The sequence below is a fragment of the Pinus tabuliformis genome, chromosome 4_2 (genome assembly GCF_031772625.1).
Source record: "Pinus tabuliformis cultivar Carrire ecotype Pingquan chromosome 4_2, CPIR1, whole genome shotgun sequence".
NCBI classification, from domain to species: domain Eukaryota; kingdom Viridiplantae; phylum Streptophyta; class Pinopsida; order Pinales; family Pinaceae; genus Pinus; species Pinus tabuliformis.
The window spans coordinates 1,148,078,264-1,148,104,480 of NC_142304.1; the positions used below are offsets into that span (position 1 = coordinate 1,148,078,264).

Consider the following 26,217-nt stretch of genomic DNA (forward strand, 5'->3'; position numbering starts at 1 on the left):
AAAACTTTAAATTGGCTGCAGATCGCTTTGTCACTTATAGCAACCTCATTTTGATGGAAGGCCCATATTGGCTAGGCTGTCAGTTTTGTATTCCTATTGTCTGGTATACTGCAGAAGACTATAAAGCTATATATGAATTACCTGAAGGACAGACCAGACAAATTTTTGAAACCTTGGCCAATAATCATGGGTTCAGAGTGCTTCATGACATTCCTTCTCTAGCCTATTCCTTGACTACTCTGCATACAAACTATATGGTTTTCATGAGGACATGAAAAAGGGTAAGCAGGGGAGTATGTTGAGTCATGGAAAAGGTATGCATATATCATTTATTTCATCATCCTTTTCTTTATTTATATCCCTTCTACACCCTAAAGTGTTAATATATCAAAGGATTATGGTAAAAATAAGGAAATTATCTATCATCATGATTTAGCTAACTATTATCACTCTTTATGTAGGAAAAAGATGAAATGGGACAACTGTTGTTCCTTAGCCAAGGGACAGTGAAAAGACAAGCAAGCTAAGGATGGAGCGTGTAGTTATGGACAAAAGAAAAGTGAATCACAGGACTAGTGCAAGGAGGGAAAGATAACTGAAGTTAGAAGATTGCATGAATCCCTCAGGATCTCTTGATCCTGAGGGATCGTTGTTACTGTTTATCCTTTTACCTCTTCGCCATTATAAAAGGTAGTAATTGTAATCAAAGAAGGAGAGACATCATTCGATAATTACTATTGTATTTGTAACTTTGATCATCAACTCTTGCAATCAAAGAAGAGTGCAAACTGGCTGTAACTATTTTGCAATGATTAATATATAAAGTGGTTGTTGTTCCTTCTAATCTACTAAAGTAATCCAGAAATGTTCACTAGCGGCTAAGGGCCTGGCCCTGGTGGATTCACTTGTTGTTCATGTACCATTATTTTATGATTTCTGTCGTGTGATGGTTTGGTTTGATTTCCACTTACTATAATCGCATTGCTTTGTTGTTTCGTATTTCCAGACTTAACGAAATTACTCTATTTTACATGCTGCAAAAATATTGATTCCAGTTGTTATTATCTACGATTTAATTATCTGCTTCAGTATTCTATTATTGTTGTTTCAGATTTAGTCATTTAGTTCAGCATTCTATTATTATTGTTTCCAATCTAGTTATTTAGTTCAGCATGCTATCTTGAGATTCTCTACTGTAAAGAGTATTGACTACTGTTGTCTATGCTCTCAGATCGAGATCCATGCTATTCAGATTAGAAATTGCATTTGGAAAATCAATCAGTTCAAATAGAAATGAGTTATTGTTACTATATAGAGGTCGACACTAAAAGCTAGACCAGGAGACATAGCCAGGAAGTCTGGTGAACTCCTTGATTATTTACTATGTTGATGTGGTAAATTTTTATGTTTTCCAATTGTTAAATGTTTGCATTATTCGTAATCTTTTCGATCCATTGCACTAAATAATATAGGCATTCCTATACATGAGTCTGTAATACCTTTTCTTCTTCATTTAACATCCATTTCAAATCAATGTAGAGTCCGAACCTTCTTCATTCGAAGAGGCAATGCAGCAACCAGTCTGGGTTGATGCAATGGTAGAGGAGTATGACTCTATCATTTGTAAAAATGTGTGGGATGTTGTCCCAAGATCTCAGGAAAAGTCAATGGTGAGTTCAAGATGGCTTTACAAGGTAAAGCAGGCAACTGATGGTAATGTTGAGAAACATAAGGCAAGGTTTGCTGCCCATGGTTTCTCACAGGTTGAGGGGATCAACTACGATGAGACCTTTGCTCCTGTAGCAAGGTACTCATCTATCAGATCGATGTTGGCACTATCAGCTCAGATGGGTTGGAAGATCCATCAGATGGATGTGAAGACAACATTCCTCAATGGGAAGATTGAGGAGGAGGTGTACATTGAGCAACCATAAGGTTTTGAGACCTTTGATCATGAGTCGTATGTGCGTTGACTCAAGAGGGCTTTGTATGGGCTAAAGCAAGCACCCCGTTCTTGGTACACCAGGATCAACAACTATTTCACCAGGTTGGGATTCACCAAGAGTGAAGCAGATGCGAACCTTTACCACATCATGGTAGAAGGTAAGCCATTGATCATTGTTCTTTATGTCGATGATCTGATTTTGACAGTTGATGATCAGCTAATCTAGTCTTGCAAGGAGGACCTTGCAAGAGAGTTCAAGGTGAAAGACATGGGTCTTATGCACTAGTTTCTAGGCATGGAGGTGTGGAAAAATTATGGTGAAGTATTTGTGTCTCAAGGCAAGTATGCCAATGACATACTCAAGCACTTTCACATGGAGAAGTGCAAGCCCATGCAGACTCCTCTAGCTGGGAACTGGAGGAAGGAGGATGCTACTTCAGGTGAGGTAGTAGCTGCTACTGCTTATCGGCAGCTTGTGCATTCACTTATGTATCTGGTGAACACACAACTAGACTTATGCTTTGCGGTGAACCAGTTAAGTCAAGCTATGGTTCAACCTTTCAAGCTGTTTTGGAAGGCAGCGAAGCATGTGCTGAGATACCTCAAAGGCACATCTCTGTATGGATTATGGTATAAATGGACAAAGAGAGTGAAGCTTTAGGGCTTCACAGATGCAAATTGGGTAGGGATTCCATCAGACCGAAAGAGCATTTCTGGAGGAATCTTCAACCTTGGTTCAACTACAGTTTCCTGGTACAGTAAGAAACAGATGTCAGTTGCACTTAGCTCAACGAAGGCCGAATACATGGCTGCTAGTCAAGCTGCATGTGAAGCCATTTGGATGCAGAAGATTCTAGTGGGATTGTTTTGTCAGAGGATGGATCCAACCGTGATCTATTGTGATAATCAGAGTTGTATCAAACTCTCTAAGAATCTAGTTTTTTCATGACAGGTCTTGTTAGAGCCTAGATTTGCCGCAGGCTGAAAAGGCAAGGTTCGAGGTCTACATCAAACCATGCTCGGCCTCGTAGCTAACCCTTCGAGGATAGGAGAGGGCTCTCTCCGAGTCAATCTCAGCGAAAAGTGTCTCAATGGGGCTTGAGATGACTTAAAATGGGAAACTGATTTTAGGCTAGTAAATAGATATGAAAGAGGTAATTTAATGAATGACTGAATTTTCTGGGATGTATGGGACAAAGAAAAGTATGAGCTGAGAAATTAAATCAAAGACACAGATTGTTTCATGAGGCAAGATAAGCAGGAAGCTAGCAATTAAATTTGAAATAATATGGAGTGGAAAGACTGTTGAGAGGCTGAAAAGGGCATATGTAATGAATCCTTTTCAGACAGAAGAAGACACATAGAGGATGAATGCTTTCCAAGGTAGAGAAATAAATTGGATTCTACCTTTCTTACTTAAAAACATTCAACTGGAAATGATTGTGAATGAACTGTAGAACATAACAAGAAACATAAGAAACAGACAAGAAACATGTTACTAAGCTCACACCACAGGAATCTCATGAATCAGAGCTGCATCATTTAATTAATGTCCTACTAAAACTGTACAGTGAAGCGCTGAGTTTTTCCTCCACACTACTCCCAGAAACTCCAACCCTTACAAATGATTCTTAATACAATAAATAAACTCCATATGTGGGAAAACAAATCGATGAAGATAAGGAATTGTTTAATCATCATTAACAAACTGAAGCTGAAAAGCCAACCATTTGTGCAGCGTTACATTTTCTACTCAAATATGTTGATGACTGATGAAGAGGCGGAAATTGTTGCTGTAGATCCTTTGAATCATAAGTGAAGTCGAAAATAGGTAATCGAATCCTATTTCTCTACCATGGTAGATGTCTTCGTTCTAAATTTAGCTTTTGGCATTTGACTTTTCACCTTCCTTTTGTCGTTACTTTGTTTTAATAGTATGTTTCCTTGTGATTAGATAAAAATCACCGGCATCTGATCTGACCTAATCACAATGTTTCCGAGCCAGGACACATGTCCATTCATTTCTTTCACTTGGATTACCCAAGTCAAGGCCTTCTAATCAATAAGTGAACATCTCCTGCCATGATCACTCAACAATGAAACTAATTTTTGACGAGAACCACATGGAGGATTTCCAAATGCTGGCCCATTCTAAATATTCAGTAGTGCTAGGTCCATTGCAGCTCTTGCATCTTCAATACTGTTGTGACATTTTCAGATTGTTGAATCTCTCTGTTCAAAAACTTTTTTGCAATGACTCGTAAAGCTGGCTTAAAATGTGTGCCACGGGGATGTTTGTACAAGAGGGTTGTATCTATTACAAGAATGTGGATAACCTTCAATGCTAAAAGGTCGCTCTCCAATGAATGCCCAACAAGAAAATTTTCTCTGGAAACCGGGTTCAGAAATTCTTCCTGAATATCTTGAATTGTGGTTGTAACTGTGGCCATAATTTCACCTGTTATCGCACTGTACCTGGTATCATAGTTGATAATTTCTCTTGAAGGTTTGACCAATTTTTCAAGAAAAACCTTTCCTTCCTTGTCCACCAATGTCACCCTCATAAGCTCCAGGTCTTCTGATGTATAACACATTTCACAATCAAGCGCTAACATCTTGTTAGAAATATATCCTGGAGGAGCATGCCGTGTTGAAACAAAACCAGCAACTTCAATAGGGTATCCATTATCTTGCAGTGCCCGGTTGGTGAGAGTGTAATATATTACAGGAAACGGAGGCTCCGTAGTACCTGAAAAGGATGATCCGCTTCTACCAATCGTTCTATTGGTCCCAATTGTTTCTCTCTGAGATCTGAAGTTTGTTGCTGCCTCTTCCATGATCTGCCCCCAGTTCTGCCTGGAATTGGGAGCTCCAGAAGCTTCATTATCAGTATTAGCTTGGGAGAAATCTTGACACTTTCTTTTGTACTTTCAAGTTAAGAGAGCCTCTATTGTTTGTGATGAATCCACTACTGAGCTGACAGCCATGAAAGCCCTCAGATTGCCACAACATTCTCTCAAACTTCCTAGCATATGAGATTGAGACATAAACAATGCTGCATCAAGGCCTGGCATATAAATAAGTACTACTTTTGATATCAATGGCTTATTTTTGATAAATATCCAAGGCAGCATCAATCCATCTCCAAAAACCCAGATGACTAGTCCTTGAATATCCTGTAAAGATAATGTAGTGTGGACTTCTGGTGTTTTCAAAAGATCTTCTGCCCTTCCTTCTGCTCCATGGATACCAAAGTATGTAGTTTGAGTAGATGCCCCTCTCTTCAAATCGGGAGGTGCCGTGGAAAATATAATAATAATAACCAGGCTCAATTGAAATGAAACTGAAACTGAAATATTTGAATTTGCCTTTCCACTTCCGCTTCCCCTTGAAAATTGTACACGTATATATTTACACAAACAGGAATAAAGAAATGACGTTGTTTGATTTTGGATGACAGCAGTGATATAAATTTGGCCTTTCGGCTCTGTGCGCCGCTCTGTGCGCCGCGCTGTGTAGGAAGTTAGCAATTAAATTTGAAATAATATGGAGTGGAAAGACTGTTGAGAGGCTGAAAAGGGCATATGTAATGAATCCTTTTCAGACAGAAGAAGACACACAGAGGACGAATTATTTCCAAGGCAGAGCAATAAATTGGATTCTACCTTTCTTACTTAAAACCATTCAACTGGAAATGATTGTGAATGAATTGTAGAACATAACAAGAAACATAAGAAACAGACAAGAAACATGTTGCTAAACTCACACCACAGGAATCTCATGAATCAGAGCTGCATCATTTAATTAATGTCCTGCTAAAACTGTACAGTGAAGCACTAAGTTTTTCCTCCACACTACTCCCAGAAACTCCAACCCTTACAAATGATTCTTAATACAATAAATAAACTCCATATGTGGGAAAACAGGTTGATGAAAATAAGGAATTGTTTAATCATCATTAACAAACTGAAGCTGAAAAGCCAACCATTTGTGCAGCGTTACATTTTCTACTCAAATCTATTGATGACCGATGAAGAGGCGGAAACTATCGTTGTAGATCCTTTGAATCATAACTGAAGTCGAAAATAGGTAATTGAATCCTATTTCTATGCCACGGTAGATGTCTTCGTTCTAAATTTAGCTTTTGGTCATTGACTTTTCACCTTCCTTTTTTCGTTACTTTGTTTTAATAGTATGGTGCCTTGTGATTAGATAAAAAGCACCTGCATCTGATCCGGCCTAATCACAACATTTCTGAGCCAGGACACATGTCCATTCATCTCTTTCGCTTGGAATACCCAAGTCGAGGCCTTATAATCAATAAGTGAACATCTCCTGCCATGATCACTCAACAATGAAACTAATTTTTGACGAGAACCACATGGAGGAATGCTAGCCCATTATGAATCTTCAGTAGTGCTAGGTCCATTGCAACTCTTGCATCTTCAATATTGTTGTGACCATTTTTAGATTGTTGAATCTCTCTATTCAAAAACATTTTTGCAAAGACTCATAAAGCGGGCTTAAAATGTGTGCCACGGGGATGTTTGTACAAGAGGGCTGTATCTATTACAAGATTGTGGATAACCTTCAATGCTAAAAGGTCACTCTCCACTAAATGCCCAACAAGAACATTTTCTCTGGAAACCAGGTTCACAAATTCTTCCTGAATATCTTGAATTGTGGTTGTAACTGTGGCCATAATTTCACCTATTATCGCACTGTACCTGGTATTGTAGTCGATAATTGCTCTTGAAGGTTTGACCAATTTGTCAAGAAAAACCTTGCCTTCCTTGTCCACCAATGTCACCCTCGTAAGCTCCAAGTCTTCTGATGTATAACACATTTAACAATCAAGCGCTAACATCTTGTTAGAAATATATCCTGGAGGAGCATGTCGTGTTGAAACAAAACCAGCAACTTCAATAGGGTATCCATTATCTTGTAGTGCCCGATTGGTGAGAGTGTAATATGTTACAGGAAACGGAGGCTCCGTAGTACCTGAAAAGGATGATCTGCTTCTACCAATCGTTCTATTGGTCCCAATTGTTTCTCTCTGAGATCTGAAGTTTGTTGTTGCCTCTTCCATGATCTGCCCCCAGTTTTGCCTGGAATTGGGAGCTCCAGAAGCTTCATTATCAGTATTAGATTGGGAGAAATCTTGACAATTTCTTTTGTACTTGCAAGTTAAGAGAGCCTCTATTGTTTATGATGAATCAGCTACTAAGCTCACAGCCATGACAGCCCTCGGATTGCCACAACATTCTCTCAAACTTTCTAGCAAATGAGATTGAGACATAAACAATGCTGCATCAAGGCCTGGCATATAAAGAAGTACTACTTTTGATATCAATGGCTTATTTTTGATAAATATCCAAGGCGGCATCAATCCATCTCCAAAAACCCAGATGACTAGTCCTTGAATATCTTGTAAAGATAATGTAGTGTGGACTTCTAGTGTTTTCAAAAGAGCTTCTGCCCTTGCCTCTGCTCCATGGATATCGAAGTATGCAGTTTGAGTAGATGTCCCTCTCTTCAAATCGGGAGGCGTCGTGGAAAATATAATAATAATAACCAGGCTCAATTGAAATGAAACTGAAACTGAAATATTTGAATTTGCCTTTCCACTTCCGATTCCCCTTGAAAATTGTACACGTATATATTTACACAAACAGGAATAAAGAAATGACGTTGTTTGATTTTGGATGACAGCAGTGATATAAATTTGGCTTGTCGGCTATGTGTGCCGTGCAGAAACCCAATGCGCCGTGCTGTGTAGGTACGTTGCGCCTGTTGGAAATTGCACAATGAACCTCGGCTCTATGCGTCGCGCTGTGTGGGTGCGCCGCACCCTATCCCAATGCACCACGCTGAATTCCAACATACAGTCGGCCCTTCTAAAATCACAGCTTCGTTCTTTCAACTCCAACTCGACTTCTCTTCTTGGATTTTTCCCAATATCTCTTGATGAAAATGGATTAATAACTTTGAGAAATATCTTATATAGACATGGCTTTGATTTTTCCTTTGTAAAGACCCATTTTTATAATGTTTTGGCTTGGCTCTTTTTCACTTGTAATACAACCCTGTTCTTCAAGTTTCCTTTTTGGTTTTGGCTTGAAATGATGGCTTTTCTTGGTTGATTTTCTGCAGGGATGGTAGCACTGGACTTCTGCAAAGGATGACCAGAGGCTGCAGTTGAAGTACTCCATGATAAAATTACAAATTTATTACAAACATTAAAATTTGACGATTTCTTCTTCAAAACAGAGTTTTGAAGAAGAAACATCCTTGAGCATTATTAATGATGAAAATCTTGAAATGAAAGCTTATTGAAGACATCCTCATGGCCTGCGGGCATTATTCAACATTTTGAAGACCAAACCCTAGACCTAGAAACTGAAATGACTCTCATTTGACCAAAGCACGATCTATGACTGTAAATGACTGAAATCAACTTTGATGAACTGTGAGAAATTTTGACCAACCCAGCAGGTACAACCATGAGGGAAACAGGTGAAGAGACCCTTCCATCAGATGATGGCATGCCCCTAATAGAATGCACATGAAAGAGCTGAATGGGACACCTAAAATGAAATGCAATAAGAGAAATGATCTCTAACAGAGGAATGACAAGACCGACTCTAACAGGTCTAAGCACATTGATATCTGGTATCACCATCTTCGAGACTGTGTGGTCAAGAGGATCATGTTGTTGTTTATGTTTCTACCGAGGAACAAGATGTAGATATTTTAACAAAGGCATTGTCAAAATACAAGTTTGAGTTCCACAGAGACAGGATTGGGGTTACTGATAATCCCTTTCTTGTTGAAAGGGAGTGTTGAAAATAGCAACAAGAAATGCTAAATATATAAGTGCTAAAAATAGCACTGCCATAAATAGCATTTTGGGATACCTTCCTATTTTAGTTAGTCCCTAAACTAAAATAGAGAAGTAAAATTCAAATTTGATCTTAGCAGTTGTTTGTAAAATAATTAATTAATTCATCTTGAGTTAATTAGTTATAGGAAATCAAACATGAAGTCTATGTGAAGACATGCAACAATTTCTCCATTAATTGAGGAATTTATCCCTTAGTTAAAGAGATAAGGATGAGTTGTAATTTGAGTTGTAATTAGTTAGCTCAGTTAACTAAGTTAAGTCCAGTTAGATTAGTTCAAATAGTTTGTTGAACTAATTGTGAGTTCAGTTAGTTAATGCATGCATGCATGTAATTGTCGCACTTTAGATAACTGAATATTCTCTCATAAATAACTCATGCATGTCAGTTCAAACAGAGACCCAGTTGAGATCATATGACGGGACAGTGTACTATCAGTTGCAGGAATATTCCGTGGAGGATATCTCTTGCATGTAGAAGGAAGTCATTCCTTGGAGATTGCGCAGTTACTTTTGGGTTTAGTGAGTGTATGATGAGACCAATTCACACAGGTAGCAGCATTGGACCCAAGGAAAACTGCGCCAGGAAATAGGAGGCTTGGAGGGCTGAGGGAAGGCATATCTTGTGTCTATTCAGTCTGTGAACTGTATTATTTGATTGCAGAGAGAGCAGGATAGCTTGTGAGCTAATTCTTTGTGTAATATGAACATATTTCCACTTGTATTATAATACAGAGATCAAGGTTTTTAGCTGAGGCTTTCCCTAGAGTATTCTTCTGTGTTCATGTGTGATTGATTTCTCTTCATCTGTTATATGTGTTCTATTTGATCTTTGCTCATATTCAATTAAGCTTCTGCAAATTTTTTGTAGAAGTAGATCTTGTATTTTGCTTTAGTATATTGCATAATCTATTGATCTACAATGGGAATTTCTACACCCTACAATACGCTTTGGAATCTTTGTGCAATGTAGGCCACCATAAACCTGCGCACAAAATATTCTACACAGTCACCTTTCCTGCATAATGTCCTCGCATAGCCCCTCCATGAGCTTCAGCAAGAATGTTATCCCTCTCAAAATCTGGCACATATCTTCGCAATATCTCGTCTACACCCATCTTATACAGATGTCCCACAATCTCTGAAAAGTATGTTGTGCACACTACTAATTCCTTCTTTTCCTGATGATCTGAAAATGGGGCACTTAGGCTTATTGGCTAACTTACAAGAACCTCTCCCACTCCCAAAACTTGAATATTCCCAAGTCTTATTGATTAACCAATGCGGAATTAAATATGTGCTTGAAAATATGGGTGCAGGCTTGTATTGATTTTTTACTAATTATATGCTTTAAAATCTACTATTTTTTTTTATATGTAAATGTCCTCACACTGATGTATAAATACATGTAACAAAAGATAAATCAGCAATAAAAAATCACACAGAAACAACAATTTAATTAGGAGTTCACCCACAACTCTTGGGCTACATCTTCGTGAGCTCTAGTCAGCTCAACTAGGCTCTCTGGGATTATGGTATAAGTCTTTTTTACAAGATCTTGGCTTAACTCCTATTGTTTTACACAGAAACAGTGGGTTCAGACACCATGTTATTCCCTGGCTCTTGAAGCTCTGGCTCTTGGCTCTGGCTCTTAGCTCTTGGTTCTGGCTCTTTGGCTCTGACTTTGGCTCTTCGACTCTGGCTCTGGCTCTTCCCCTCTGGCTTCTTTCTTCCCTTTATCATCTTACAACCCTCTTGGCTTTTCACTTGACTTCCAAGTGACTCCCTCGGCTACTCTTTTTGCTTCTACACTGCCTCCTTCACCTCAAATTCCTTCTTTGGCTTCACTTTCTGCAACAAAACCCCAATAATCAACAGTAACTCCTGTTGTTCCTGACACTCATGGCTTTTAATCCAAATCGATGCTACCTATTCATTTTCCCTTTCGGGCTCTCTATCTTCCAGCCTTTTTCCACTTAAATCCCTTCTCTGAGTGTTATCAATCATTGCTAAACGCCCTCAAGGATGGTTGCCACCTATTCTGTAATTGGAGAGTGCATCGGCACTTAAAATCCCCCAAATAAATTCGTTCCTTGTTTACACAGAAAACATTGTAAAACATGGGAAAACTTGTCGAATCTTTGTTTATCGAACTTCAAAAGTCCTTAATCCCGCCTTATATTTCTATCGGGTCTTCCTGGAATTGCTATCACGTATCACAAATGCTCATGTTTCATGGTTTCCCTTTTATATTTGAAAATACATTAAAAACATTACAAATATTGTAAAACAGTTTGATGGCAGACTTGTAATATTATGTAATGGCGTTTACAAAACCCTTTCGTGTCTGTCGCATCGCATTGGCGCATATACGTGTGGCCCTCTCCGTCACATGACCCCAACGCAATATTGCAATATCGTAATCGCACATCGCATTGGCCCGGGTTTTCCATATGGCATGAATGATGCCGACGCCGATTGCAATCCGCCGATATCGGTGATCGGCACATTGCGCGTCGTGGGGTCCCACTTTTGCCCCGTGGCATCGCCGATTGCAATGTCGCGATCACAATAATCTTATATTATGCTTTGATATCCTTCGATAGCCACTACCGATTGCAATTGCTGATCGGATATGGACCGTTGATCGGCTAGATCCAACGACTCCTGTTCATTATTGGTTTAAGCCTTCGATAGGCCTTATTTCCACCATTTCCTCAGATTTTTGGGTCCCAATAGTGTTATCCGCCTTTTCTAAAGGCCCTCCTTTTGCACTAGTTTTGAATATTTTTGGAGGATTTTGAAGACTTAGAGGGTTTTTAGGACCCATTTTTAAGGGATTTTGCCCCATTTTCCAAAGGATATAAGCAGCTTCATTTTATGATAACTTCTGCATCCTAAGTCAGTTTTTTCCTATTCAAGTTGCAGTAGATTTAGAATGAGACAATCTCTGCAATGGGGCTAGTTCAAAGAACTTCCTTGGACTTTCATTTTCCTCAGTGAGGAACAATTAGACTTAGGAGTCTATCCAAAATCCATTTTGGATCAGCTGACTCGTATACCCTTCTGGAGTCGTCCCCATAGTCAGAAAGTGGATGATATCAGCAAAATGATTATCTGTTACACGTACCATGAAGAGCTGCACATCTGGCAACCCTTCCTCCAAATTAATGAGCTCCTCTCCGGTTTCGATTCGCGATAGATGATCAAGTCCCGCATTTAACCTCCCCAGCTTCACAATTACCTCAAAGTCATACTCTTGGAATAGTAGCAGCCATTTTTAGATCTTCACCCCCAACACAAGCTTATTGACCAAGTATTTCAAGGTAGAATGATCTGTGTGCATTTTGAAATTTCCACCCAACAGATAGTGCCTGAACATTTGAAGCACATACACCATATCCAACCCTTCGTGCTTCGTCATTGAGTAATTCTTCTCAGCCTTCGATAATTTCCTACTCGCGAAGGCTATAGGATGGTCCATTTCTCCCTCACCAACCTGTGTTAGCACTACACCCAACGCAATGCAAGAGGCATCGACATGTACATGGAATTCCTTCTTCTAATCAGGGAAGACCAAGATTGGCGCGGTGACCATCTTCTCTTTCAATACATCCAAACTGCACTGACATTCTTCATCCCAACAGAATGTGGCATCCTTCTTCAGCAGTTTCTCCATGGGCATGGTAATCTGAGCATAAGCCTTGATGAACTTCCTGTAATATCCTGTATGTCCCAGCGTCGCGCGCAACTACTTAACGCTCCTCGGGGCCTCCAAATTTACTATCACCGCAATATTTGTAGGATCCACCATCAATCCTTGCTTGCATACCACATGACCTAGCAAGATCCAAAATGGAACACAGAATAAGAATTTCTTCAAATTCAGCGCAACCTGGTATCTGTGACACGTATCTAACATCAAGCACAGACTTGCTACATGGTGCTTTACTAATCTGAACATTTTCCAATCATCAAAGTATACTTCCAAGAACTTGTGAATGAATTCCTTAAACATTGCTATAACTACGTGAGAGAATATCGCAGGCACATTCTTGAGTCCAAATGGCATCACAGTATACTAGAAACAACCCCATTCCATCACGAAGGTTGTTTTGCTCATATCCTATGGTGCGAACTTGTTCTAATGGTACCCAGAAAATCCATCAGTGAATGAGTAGGCCTCCTACCCTCCAATGTTGTCTAATACTTCGTCTATAAATGGTGTGAGGAATGGGTCATGGACACAGGCACCATTAAGCTTCCTCAGATCTATGAAAATCCTTATTTCACACTTTTCTTTTTCTCCTGAACCACCATCAGGATTATCCAATCATATTCCTCCACAAGTTCTATGATGCTCGCCTCTAGCATCTTATCTAAGTCCTAATGAACCTTTTCCTTATACTTAGGATTCAGGTAATACAACCTCTACTTAACAGGCTTTGTGTTCGGCTTCAGAGTGATTTTCATAATGCCCAAGTCGCTTATTATGCCCTTCAAGTCTGAAAACTTGCTAGGAAAAAGATCTTGGTATTTGCGGAGTAACTCAATGACTTTATCCATAGTGGCATCATCCCAATAATCTCCAATATTTGCAAAATTGGTTCTACTTCAGTACCAATGTTGACTTGCTTTGTCTTCAACGGTGTGGTGATGTCTGGTTTCTATATTTGCGGACCTTCGACTTCACGATGCCCCTCTGCCTCTAGAATATTAATATTTCTTGGATCATCTTCCTCCTCTTTAGCGGTCACATTATAACATTCTAGCGCATGTTGTAGATGGGTGCTCCAATCTGGCTGTACCCATTCCAGAGGTTCTTACAGTGTTCTGAAGATAACTGCCTTGATTTCTTGTAGCGCTTCATCAATGCTTGTGAAGATGTCCTCAAAGTTGAAGATCAATAAGAATCCTTCTCTCAATATATCCCACTCCGCGGTGCCATGGTGGAGCTCTATTTCCAAATACCAGTTCATAGGGATTGTGTCCAAAGTATGGCAGAATAAGTGTACCCACTTCGACTGCAGCTCCATTCCATAAGCTTTAGTCCATTTCACTAGGTGATCACACAGATCATCCCTCCCATCATATTTCTCAGTCATTCTAGTATTAGGACGCCCAAACTGTAACCTCATCATTCTTCTGTAATCCCGCCATCCATTAAATCTATTCTTGTGAGTACCCCACCATCGTGCGAGCGTAGCGCGCAATGCCAAATCTAATGCTTGGAAGCGGTGATGATTGGGGACTTCACACTCAAATGCATCCAAAAACTTATCCACGTCAGTTAAACCATCATAATAACGTATTTTCCTCACCTCCGACGAAACACAGTGCAGCGATTTAGTCGTCATGTTGCAACACAGTGCAGATACTTCATACAATCGATTCTACCAATGCTCCAACTCTTCATTTGAATCAAAGGTGTAGGAACTCCCCTGGTCCCATGCAATCTATCCATCTATCGTTGGATTGATCCAATCCTAGTCTCAAGCTATTATTTTGTAGAACTGATCTAGTTCATCTTCACTTTCTCCATAATCGCAGACCGATTCAGTGTAGTGTGCCCCTTCTGTAGGGTCCAATGACACTACAACTCGAAGCGATTTCTTTTCAAACAACATTGTTCGCTTCTTCAAGTTGATCACCCCATTCATGTCAATGGCCCAGTCAATTCCCAGGAGTGCAAGGTATGGATTATTGTCATCAACGATATCTATCACTTCAAAGTCAGCCATCGCACTCACACCTTCTATATCAACTGTTACTCCATATAATCGTCCCATAGGGATGACCTTCTCCTAATTTGTCATTCTGAGTTGAATCAGATACCATTGAAGTGCAGATCTCCCCATTCTTTCCCATGTTTGTTTTGGCAAAACGGTCACATCAAACCCTAGATCCAGGATGACTTGGTCCATCTCATAATCCCCTATCTGTGAGGTGAGCCTCACCTCGCACCCTGTTCTTACCTTATGTTTACTAATTTTTCTGACTACACAGTGTCCATCCGAGACATTCTCTTTGTAGGCACAATTGTTTATTAACTCCTACATGCCTTTCACATCTTTGCTATCACGTAGCAGTTTCATGTAGGTCTCTAAGAACGTGGTAAGGATAGAGGGATCAATCTCTGTAAGCGCATTGGTTTCTTGCACTTTGTTCTAGCTTCCTCAGGTGGAGGCCTCATCGAAGCTCTTCTTGGCTTCCATAAAAGTTTCCTTAGCATGCTCCAAATCAAAACCAACCTCCTTTTCTTGGGCCTTGTGGACCCATCTGTCCTCTTCAAGTTTTTTTCCCTTATCATCGCCAATCGTTATTCCACTCCTCAACACTATATTCACATTTTGATCTTCCTCGTGGAGCTCAGCTCTCACCATTTGGAATTTCTATGTAGGTTGTTGAGGTTGTGCCTTCTTCTCCTACATATTAGCTATTAGCACAAGGCATTCTTCTATAGTGTGATCAAACTGGCTATAGTATTGACATGAAGAGCATGTCTGGTTTTGACACTCCCGCACGTAGTGCCCTGGTGTTCTGCAGTTGTAACAAAAACCTATCCGCAACCTCTACCAGGTCCTCCATCTCTGCGGCCTCATCCTCTTCCTTGATAACCTCCACACGCTCCTTCGGCACCCTGATCTAGAGGTCAAGTCTCTGCTTGCATCTAGTAAGTAGGAATTCTTTCCATCATCAGTTCATAGCTATGACAGTGGTGCTCATCATGGCCCACAGATTTACAAAAGTCACAGAACAACTGTTGTGGTGTCTGAACGAACTTTTGAAGCAAATGACAATTATACGTTGCGTGTTTTCCAACAACCTGACAAATAGTGCACCATAGCGCATCCGCCATGGTCGGCCCTCTTGGGGCTTCCGGCTTGAGGGGGATTAATCCCCCTCCTGTAATATAATTCGCAAATACAGGGCAGTGGTCTCTATCGTGTCCCTAGCTCTTACACTTCAAACACCATACTTTTGCACACACCTCTAGTTTAATCTGCTTATCTTTATTCAAACTCTGCAATTCCAAGCAGAGGCTCTGTAACTGGGAGTGAATCTATTGTACCCCCAATCTCACATCTTGAATGGCCATCGCATGAAATCTCATCACTATTTCCAGGGCTTCTTCCTGAGTTCCTATCTTCTGTTGCGACAAGGAAATTCTCAGATGGGACAAAAGTGACGCTATAAACCATTCGCAATGCTGACCATCTGTGAGTTGCATGTTAGCTTCTCGAATCACACATTTCAACCTTTGATCTAATTCCCAAGGTGTCTCATCAACCCTCATCATGATTTCCTTAAATCCAACTACTGACTGTGAGTCAGACTTAGGCTTACTAAACTCCTTGTTCAACGTCGCCTTAGTATCTGTTAGCGATGCAAGAGGTTGATCAGAACAAAATTTAATATACCAAGTCAGCATGCGATCCTGTAGAGTGGTAACCAACTGAGCATTCTTTATGTTGTTACCAGTAATCTATTATGTTGTCCACACAACATCTGCAACAAACCAGAACTATTCTATATCCTCACTCCCTATGCCTTTGAAAATTGGCAGCTTCATTGTGTTCGCCATGGCAGATGGTGGTGATGGAGGTGGAGGTGTGGGCGAAGGTGTATGCGGTGGAGGTGGAGGTGTGGGTGAAGGTGATGGGTGATGTATTCAAGGAAACTCCTAAGTGATTAATTGAATAGTGCTTCAGGGTGGAGTTCACAGGGGGTCCAATCAAAGGACTATACTCTAGTCCTGATCCTTCACGATTTCTAAAGATTCATCCACTTCGCATAGATCTGAACATCAAGGCAATGGCATAACCCTTTTTTCACACAACAACATCTTAATCTAGGTATTCAAAGATCTTATGTACTTACCTCGTGGTCCCTTGAAAAATATTTGCTCCACTTCGTTGTAGTTGACTGAGGTATCAACTACAAATTTTCTAACAAATCCTCCTATAATTCGATCAAGCCAATTATCAACAGCCCACACGATCTTATCTTTAGAAGCTTCTAGTCATCGTACTAGCTCTGGGATCCACATTCTTGGACTGTCAAGCTTCCACCTCCATTGGCCATCTAAAAACTTAGCTAACTACTCGTACAATTCAATTGGGAAGGTGCAGAAGAAAATTTCATTAATTTTCGTATGCAAATATCTATCCAACCACTGCTCCTTTGACAAGCGCGGATTCGTGTTTTCCTATGCCGCGAATTCGTGAATCGTTCTGTCCAACCACTTTTCAATTTCCTTCTTGGTCGGATTCCAGTGATGTGACATCACACATCTCCTTAAGAAAATCCTGGTCCCGGGAACGGAACCATTTGTTGGCTTAGGGGGTCCTAACCTAGGTTCAGAGTTAGTTGCGCCAACCAACAAAACCCTACACTAATGGCCCTTTCGGCAACAACCTACATAGTGTAGGCTACAGTCTCACCCAAAGCAGTATGGGGGGAATGCTAGAACCAATTTTCTGCATCCAGAGATCAGTGTGATGTCTTTTAGCATCCTAGGTCTTCATTCGCATAGATCTATAAGCCCCTAGGGCTTGGTACTGCAAATCTATTTAAACAGCCTTCATACCTTCACGAAGGTCCATGATTAGTCATTGTAGACCCTTAACAGGCTATTCATTCACTTACGTGCACCAAAAAACAACCCTAGAGTGGAGGTCGCACAAATCTACTTAAGTATTTAATAAACATAATAGATTTTATCACAGTCTTTGCGAAAGTACTGAACATGCATTGCATACATTTATTAAGATGTATTCAAGTGAATTGCACATTATTAGATCAATATTTCATAAACACATTAACCATCCACATTATATATCGTAAACAGGAGTAAACAGAAATAAACAGATATGCACAGGAATTCTTTAATAATCTTCTTTATTTATCTTTGTTTCAGGTTTACAGATTGAAAACTACTCTGCGCACTCAGCTGCAGGGGTCCACGCACTCAGCTGCAAACTCTACCTAGGCCTCTATGCACTCAGTTGTGGAGAATTTCTCTCCTATCTAACCCACTTCTCTACGTTATCACTCTAAGACTCAATTTGTTCTTATCCATAGACAACATCATGCCTTAGACTCTCTAAGACACACCTATTTATAGCCTTTTACATACAATCTCATGGTTCGCAGACCATGGGTGGGTCTCAAAGCCGACTCAAACTTTACATAAATAAGGGACTAAAACCCCTTTGACACCTAACCATATACACTCTTTGCATCGGAGGGCGAGCAGTAAGGGTTTCAGAAAGTAGCAGAGGTTGATCCTAATGGAGGGTCGCAAAGGAGGGAGCTCCACTCCCTCCTATAAGGATGTCATAGCCAGCAGAGGTAAGGCACCACTGGTAAATGTCAGAGGATCTGCGGAGGAAGGGAAAAGGAATAATGAAAAGGAGACAGATGGGACCAAGACCAAGGAAAACAGTAGCACAAAGGACAAGGAGGAAGAAGACAAAAGTCAGGGAACAAGAGACAAAAAACAAAAGGGACCTTGCAGACCCAAAGCAGAGATCACTCCCAGAGTAGTGTTAAATGACCCTGCTCTGCAGGCGCACAGGGAACACATGGGGACTTACGCTATCATCTATAAATTCATGGGATTATGGCCCACTAAAAAATCTTTACAAACGTGGATCAAATATCACTGGAAACCCAAAGGGAGCATCGACCTACATCTTGGGTCAAAGGGATTCTTCACCGTGGTGTTCACAAACATCGAAGATAAAGACAGAGTATTTGAAGGAGGACCCTACTTTTATGCAGCAGTCGGTCTCTATATGCGGCCTTGGATGATGAACTTTGTCCCAGAGTGGGAGACTTTCACTTCGGTACTAGTTTGGGTAAGGCTCTATTCTCTACCTCTTGATTACTGGCAAACTGAATCGCTAGCTGCCATAGGCAATAAACTAGGTCGTTTTGTCAAAGCTTCTGAAGCCACAAGAAGGGGGAAATATACTTCCTTTGCAAGGATTTGTGTGGAAATGGATCTATCAGGAGCTCTTCTGGATGAAGTTATCTTGGAAGTTTTTGATGAGGAATGGGTGCAAACAGTGGACTATGAGCATATACCATTCAGATGCCGTAAATGCCATGAACATGGACACTTATTCAGAGATTGCCCTCTTAGTAAAGAAGACAACAAGAGCAAAGCTAATACTATGAAGGACACAGAAAGCTTTCATAAAGTGGTAAGCAGAGAAAAAGGAGGTAAAAAAGGTCCAAAGCTACATCATAACGAAGGAAAAAGGGTCAGTCATAACAGGTTTCAAGTACTGGAAGAGAACGAAGAAATTACAAAAGAATGCCAATCTTTGGAGGAAGGTCCTAATGAAAAGGAGAAAGAAGAAGACAACACCAAACAAAAGATATTGGTAATCAGAAAGAGACTATGATGAGTGCAGCAGAACTAGAGATGGATCAAGAAATGACCCAGAGTGAAATAGATCTGGAGGACCACGAGCTACAGGCAATTCTTGATAAGGAACACCTAGATCTGGAATGGTTCTTGATGCAGGGAACCACAGGAGGGATAGATTCATTGCCTCAAGAAGAATGCAACAGAATACGGCAGTTGTTTTTATGGAAAACTCAGGAAAGGGGGTTGGATAAAGGAAAAACCATTGACAAGTAGGAGTACGGAGGTGTGAAAATAATGAAATCAGCTCCATGACTAGCTACTAGAAATTCAGGAAAGAAGAGGGGTAGGAAAAAGCAGAATGAGCTCTTGATGGAGTGTGGAAAGCTAATGATAGACTCGGGTAAGATGAAAGACCTAACCAGTTACTCCTTTACAAATCTTTAATAATGAAGTTCACATCTTGGAATATGAGAGGTCTAGGTAGTAAAAGGAAACAAAGATTGCTTAGTAATAGAATGAAACAAGCAACACCAGATATAATCTTCATCCAGGAAACGAAATGCTCCATTCAGAAATTAAAACAAATCCATAGCAAATGGCTCAGTAGATTTGAGTTTCTAGAAGTTAAAGCAGAGAACACAGTGGGGGGCATACTCACTCTTTGGAACCCCCAAAAAGTTAGCATAATAGATGTGAAGGCATCAAGGAATTATTTATCAGTATTTATTCAACCAGTGGGGGTTTCGGAGACCTTACTGGTCACAAATGTTTATGGCCCTCAAAGAATAGATGATAAACTCAGATTTCTAGACTCCCTTGTGGATCTCAGGAATAGACATGCAGGAATACCTTGGGTCATGGGAGGGAATTTTAACATAATTAAATCTCTTTCGGAAAAAAGAGGAGGTACCAAAGCGCTAAGTAAATACTCCTTAGCGTTCCAAACCTTCATAGATAATATGAAACTGGTTGACTCATAAACAAACAATGGTCTTTTTACTTGGAACAACAAAAGAGGAGGTGAGGCACTGGTAGCCTCCAAGTTAGACAGATTTATGATCTTAGAGATGCTTATGCTTATAGATAAAGAAATAACAACAATAGTTCTCCCCTTTGGAGGCTCAGATCATTGGTTGATTCAACTAGAGATCAAGGGTATAGATTCTCCCAGGAATAGACCCTTCAGATTTGAGAATATCTGGCTCTCCCACCTAGATTTCATTAGAAATATTGAAAAATGGTGGTCAGAATATTTGCAGATCCAAGGAACAAAAATATTCCTCCTCCATAAAAGACTAAAGCACATTAAGCTCAGGCTCAAATAATGGAACAAGAATGATTTTGGCAACATTTTTGTGGACAAAAAATCAGTGGAAATCAAAATTTAGGAACTCAACCAGGCACTGATCATAGATGGATTTGAAAAAGTCAATAGTGATCAAGCTGATAAACACCATCAAGAATGGGAGAATTTATGCAAACAAGAGGAAATATTTTGGAGACAAAAGTCTAGAGTTCAATGGCTCAAAGAAGGAGAACGTAATACTAGATTTTTCCATAAATCCACCATGGCTAATAGAGCACACAATAGAATCTCTTTGATAAAGGATGAGGATGGGGAGCTTCTGATCTCTCATAAGGGTATCGGAAGCTATGTTTGTCCAGCATTTCTGAGGCATCACTCGGGAAAACAATTCAGACAGAGAGAAATGCATCAGGGAAGTTACAAGACATATCCCTAAGCTAGTGTCTAGAGAGGACAATTTTAACCTAAATAGACCAGTAACTGAAGAGGAGGTTAGTGAGGTTCTCAAAGATATGCAGAATGGCAAAGCACCAGGCCCGGATGGTTTCAATGTGGATTTTTTTAAAGCCTACTGGAATATTGTCAAACAGGATATTTTGAATGTAGTGGAGGATTCTAGGAGAAACAAAACTATTTTGAAAGCCCTCAATACCTCCTTCATTTCTCTGATCCCCAAACAGGACAGAGCTCAAACTTCTGATAAGTACAAACCCATAGCTTTATGCAATGTGGTATACAAGATAATATCCAAGGTAGTGGCTAACAGACTAAAACCTCTACTTCCCTCTTTAGTTTCAAGGGAACAATCTGGTTATGTGGAAGGAAGACAAATTCTAAATAACATTATTCAATCCCAAGAGGTGGTTCACACGCTAACAAGAAAGAGGCAGGCTGGAATGATCATGCAATTGGATGTAGCCAAAGCATATGACAAGGTGAATTGGATTTACAAAAAGAAGGTTCTTACTGCTTTTGGTTTCGATCACAACTGGGTCAAATGGGTCATGGCTCTAGTGACTTTTTCCAGCTTTTCGATTTTGGTGAATGGATCTCCCTCAGAGATATTTTTTCCTTCTATAGGCCTTAGTCAGGGAGACTCACTCTCTCCCTTTCTCTTCATCCTTATGATGGAAGGACTTGGTCAGTCCATTAAGCAAGCCAAGGTCACGGGCAAGATTAAGGGCCTTCAATTAACTGAGAATGGTCAAGCACTGACTCACCAACAATTTGTAGATGAAACCATGTTGTAAGGAATCCCCATAGTCAAAGAAGCTTTAGCCTACAAACAAATCCTGAATGACTTTGCCATGGCTACAGGTATGGAAGTTAATCTCTCTAAATCAAAAATCTTCTTCTTAAATACTAACATTTCTATTCAGAGAAATATCTCCAAAATTTTGGGCTTTCAAAGGGATTCCCTCCCTTCAAAGTATCTAGGAGTTCCTCTCATGACCAGACCATTGCAAAAAAGTATCTGGGAACCCGTGCTCAATAAGATGCAAGACAAAATCAAAAAATGGACCATCAGATCTTTGAACCTGGCTGGCAGGTTGGTTCTGACAAAGGTTGTTCTTCAATCAATCCATGTTTTCATGTTATTAGCCCTCCCAGCTCCCAAAGGAGTCTTATAGCAATTCAAGAATATCCAAAGAGACTTCCTTTGGGGTAAGGAGGAAACAAGGAAGAAATGGGCCCTTGTTTCTTGGGATAAAATCTGTAAACCCATGAACCACGGAGATCTAGGCTTAGATGATCAGGAGATTCTTAGTAAAGTTTTAGGAGCCAAGCTTTGGTGGCAATGGGTTCAAGAGCCAAAAGCTCATTGGGAAAGTATCTGGAAAGAAAAATATGCCAGCTGCTGGCACACTAGTGATCTCATAAGAATGTCTGGAAACATAAAGGGCTCATACATTTGGAATAAAGCCTGGGAAAACAGAAGCCTAGTTCAAAAAAATATTTTCTCGAAAATCAAAGCACGAGATCTAGCACTCTTCTGGGAGGAAAAATGGAAACAAGAACCAACGTTGTTAAAAGAGGATTTTTTGAGCCTCAAGTAGGAAACAGATTCCCAAGGATTAAACAAAGTAAAGGATTTTTGGGATCTTCCTCATAACTCAGGAAAGTGGAGAAGCTAGAGAAACATTGATTGCAGAGATGACAACCCCATAAAAATAAAAACAGAGGCACTTATGAGCATGTTAAAACAAAGGATGATCTTGGTAACAGAGGGGCAGGACCAGTTAAGATGGGGCAACAATAAAGAAGGCACCTTTAATCTTAAGGAAGCAAAAGGTATTCTCCTTGAGCTAGATTCCTGTGTTCCGAATAAGACCTGGCAACACCTTTGGAGGCACCAAGGGTGGATGAAGATCAAGCTTTTCATGTGGTTGGTACATCACAAGAAAATCTTGACTTGGGACAATATTAGGAAGAGGGGTGTTATGGGGCCTTCTAGATGCCAGCTATGTGAAGCTCAAGAGGAGACAATGGAGCATATTCTCAACAGCTGCACTTACACCTCCTGGTTGTGGGATTCTTTTGCTACCATTTTTCAACAGATAGACAGGGACAGAGGAAGTATCATTAATACCCTAAACAAGTGGAGAAGAAACTTTACGGAGCATGAGTTCCTTAATTTGGCTTGGGCCTTTACGCCAAGCTTCATTATCTGGAATGTTTGGAAAGAAAGGAACAAAAGAATTTTCAAAGATGAAAAGACTATCCCTCATCGCCTGTTTGAACTGATCTTGAAACAGCTTAAGGAGACAGTTAGCACCACAGTTCACAATCACCCCAAGAATCCCCCCTCAGAGTCTGAGTTGAGAACTCTCAAGCAACTGGGAATGCAAGGGATTATTCCCCAAGGCTTAAACAGGAAGTAAATCACAATGGAAACAGAGAAGGATTTCTAGCATCCTCCACCGAAAGGCTATCTGAAATACAACATTAACGGTGCTTCAAAAAGCAACCCGGGAATAGCGGGTTTTGGAGGGGTGTTAAGAGATGAAGAAGAAGGCATTATCTTTATCTTCCACTGCCATTTAGGAAGAGCCACCAACAATATGGCTGAATTAATGGCTTTGGAGCAATGCCTAGAGTTTTTGAAGCAGGACCATGGCTCAAATGTCATTATAGAAGCGGACTCAGAGATAACCATAAACTCTGTGAAAAGAATCAGTTGTGGAACTGGGCCGGAGAAAGTCTCAAATCACTAGAGACTAATCCAGGTTTACCAAAGAATTCAAAGACATCTCCAGGGACTTCGAACTATTAGTTTCAACCATGTTCGATGAAAAGCCAATAAACTTGCAAATATCCTGGCCAACCAAGGTGTGAACAATTCAGAATGCAGGATTGCGATGAAGTGGTAGGAGATGCCTCAGAGCAGATTAAAAGCTCTCTATGAAGAGCAAGCAGTTGAGGATAGAGAAGTATTTCGAAACCGTGCTAGGGTGATAGGCACGGAATGAATTTTTCTCAGCTAGATTGACCACAGTCTTTCAGTATGCACTCTGGAGGGCAAGCAAAGATAGGCATCAAAACACCCGGGGGTAAGTTGACCAGTTTCCTTAGGTTTTCGGGCAGTATCATGGTGGGTTGAAGCACAGTAAGCCACAGTCTCTGGTTCCAGTTCCAAAGAAAGAATGTGCGGGAAGGGAGTTCTATTTTATCGGCAACGGTAATATCCCCGCATTCCACTTTCAGGAAGGAAAACCGTGCTCAATACGGTTTTCAGGCGATCGCATGGCTCTTGAGTGAAAAATGGTTTTGGAGATTTGGAAGCGTTTCCACTCGACTTCCAACACATGGTAGGGGAGTGGAATTGAATACCGCCCTCCATTGCACACTAGCGTTCGCTCATCTTAGGTTGTGCAATATTGCTTCTAGCCATTGGATCCTGCCGCCCGGATCTATGGTCAGGAATAACCGGGTTGTTTTGTGGGGCCACGTCATTTTTCTTCGCTAGTCTTGTCGGGGTATTTTTTTTCCTGCTACCATTTGTTTGCGTGAAAAGTTAGGATGGTGGTAACTGTTGTAGCCTTTTCGAGAAGTGGGTGAGTGGGAGTTTCCAGAGTTTTCCTTGTGGTTGGGGGTTCATTTTGCCCAACATAGTGTGTAATCTGAGGGTTTGGTGACAACTGGTGTAGGGTTGGGGGTCTTGTCTTCGGCAGGATGCCCTTTTTTCCTGATTCCATGAAGATGGACGGTTCATTGTATATGATGGAACATAATTTTTGGATTAATGAAATAGAAGGAACGTCTCTTGCTTCAGCAAAAAAAAATAATATACACTCTTTGCGTCCACAAATCGCAGAGACTTTACATAATTTACAAAAATTACATCAAAACTTGGGTTATCTTAACCCCAAAACTGACCTAGGGGACCCCATCCCAACAGAGAGATATAAAATATTTAGATTTTGAGAAGAATATCATATCCCTATTTATCTTGAGTCTTCTTGCATCCACCTTCACTTTTTATCAGCTACATCCTTATCATCATCATCATGTCATCCGTTGCAAATGTTATGGTTTTTAGTTTCAGTGGAAACATCCAATCCTATGGCTTGTCCATAAACCCTAAGGTTTTCTTCTTATTCAAGCCCTTGAGAGGGTTTAAAATACCTAGATATTCCAATATCCAAAAACCTAGAATCTATCCAAGAATTTCAATCTTCCAAACCCTATATTTTCTTGCAAGTCCTACTATGCAATGCCATCAAGTCTTAATACCGCAGCAAGTTGTGTCTAGATCAAAAAAAATTCATCAATCATCCTGCTAGACATTATTTGATCAAGTTGTGTACTTTAGTTTTCATTCTTTGAATAGGATCTCAGCCTCTTGCCATGTCTACCTAACTCAATACTCCCTTGTTATAAGGTTTATGTTAGCAAATAGTGTTAATGATTTATAGTCTTTGTAGCCTCAACATCTTGCCATATGCATCATCTTAAAGGAAAATTATAATAAGGTATAGTTTTATGGATTTGTACTTTCAACATTTTACCACCATTTTACACATGTAGGTCCTTTCGGCCTATATCATGATCGAATACACCAAGATGGTTAGCATGCCATTCTTTGGTAGATGCACATCAGATTTTAGACTAGTTCTCAAGCATCCAACACTGTAATGTGCTTTCATGAGAAACAAATACTTCAACTTTATATTTTTCATCAGTCCTATATAGTGCCTTGGCTCATTATGTAGTGATGTTTTCAAACTCTTGGACTGATACTTTCACAAGCTTGAATTCTCATGACTCCTTAGGATTTTGTCATAGCTTAATCTTCCATAGATCATGGACTTATGGATTTTACATTAATTGATGCAATCTCTGAATTGACGTTCCCCAAACTTGGTACCTTTCATCTTGAAGATCTCTTGGTCTTGTAGTCAACCAAATATCCTGAGCTTCTTTATTATTGTAACAATGTTCTTCTTTAGGTATTTCAATGATGTTGGTTTTTCTATTTGAGGCATACTGACTTTATAATGATCATAGATATGTGTACAAGACTTCTCTAGGTATACTCTAACAATGATTTTTTAAAACAAAGATGTTGTCTAATTTTTGACAGAGTTAATTAAAGATACTTTGAGGTCATTTGTCCTAATATACTGAGATATCCCGTGATACAACATAACTTTAAGAATAAATCCCTTCACAAGGATTTATCA

The 26,217-nt window shown here is 40.1% G+C and overlaps 2 pseudogenes; both read right to left on the reverse strand.

The window, feature by feature from the left end:
* Positions 1 to 4,000: 4,000 nt before the first annotated feature.
* LOC149173736 (small RNA degrading nuclease 5 pseudogene) lies at positions 4,001 to 5,857 on the reverse strand (annotated as a pseudogene).
* Positions 5,858 to 6,153: 296 nt separating this feature from the next.
* Positions 6,154 to 7,485, reverse strand: LOC149173737 (small RNA degrading nuclease 5 pseudogene; annotated as a pseudogene).
* Between the last annotated feature and the right edge of the window lie 18,732 nt (positions 7,486 to 26,217).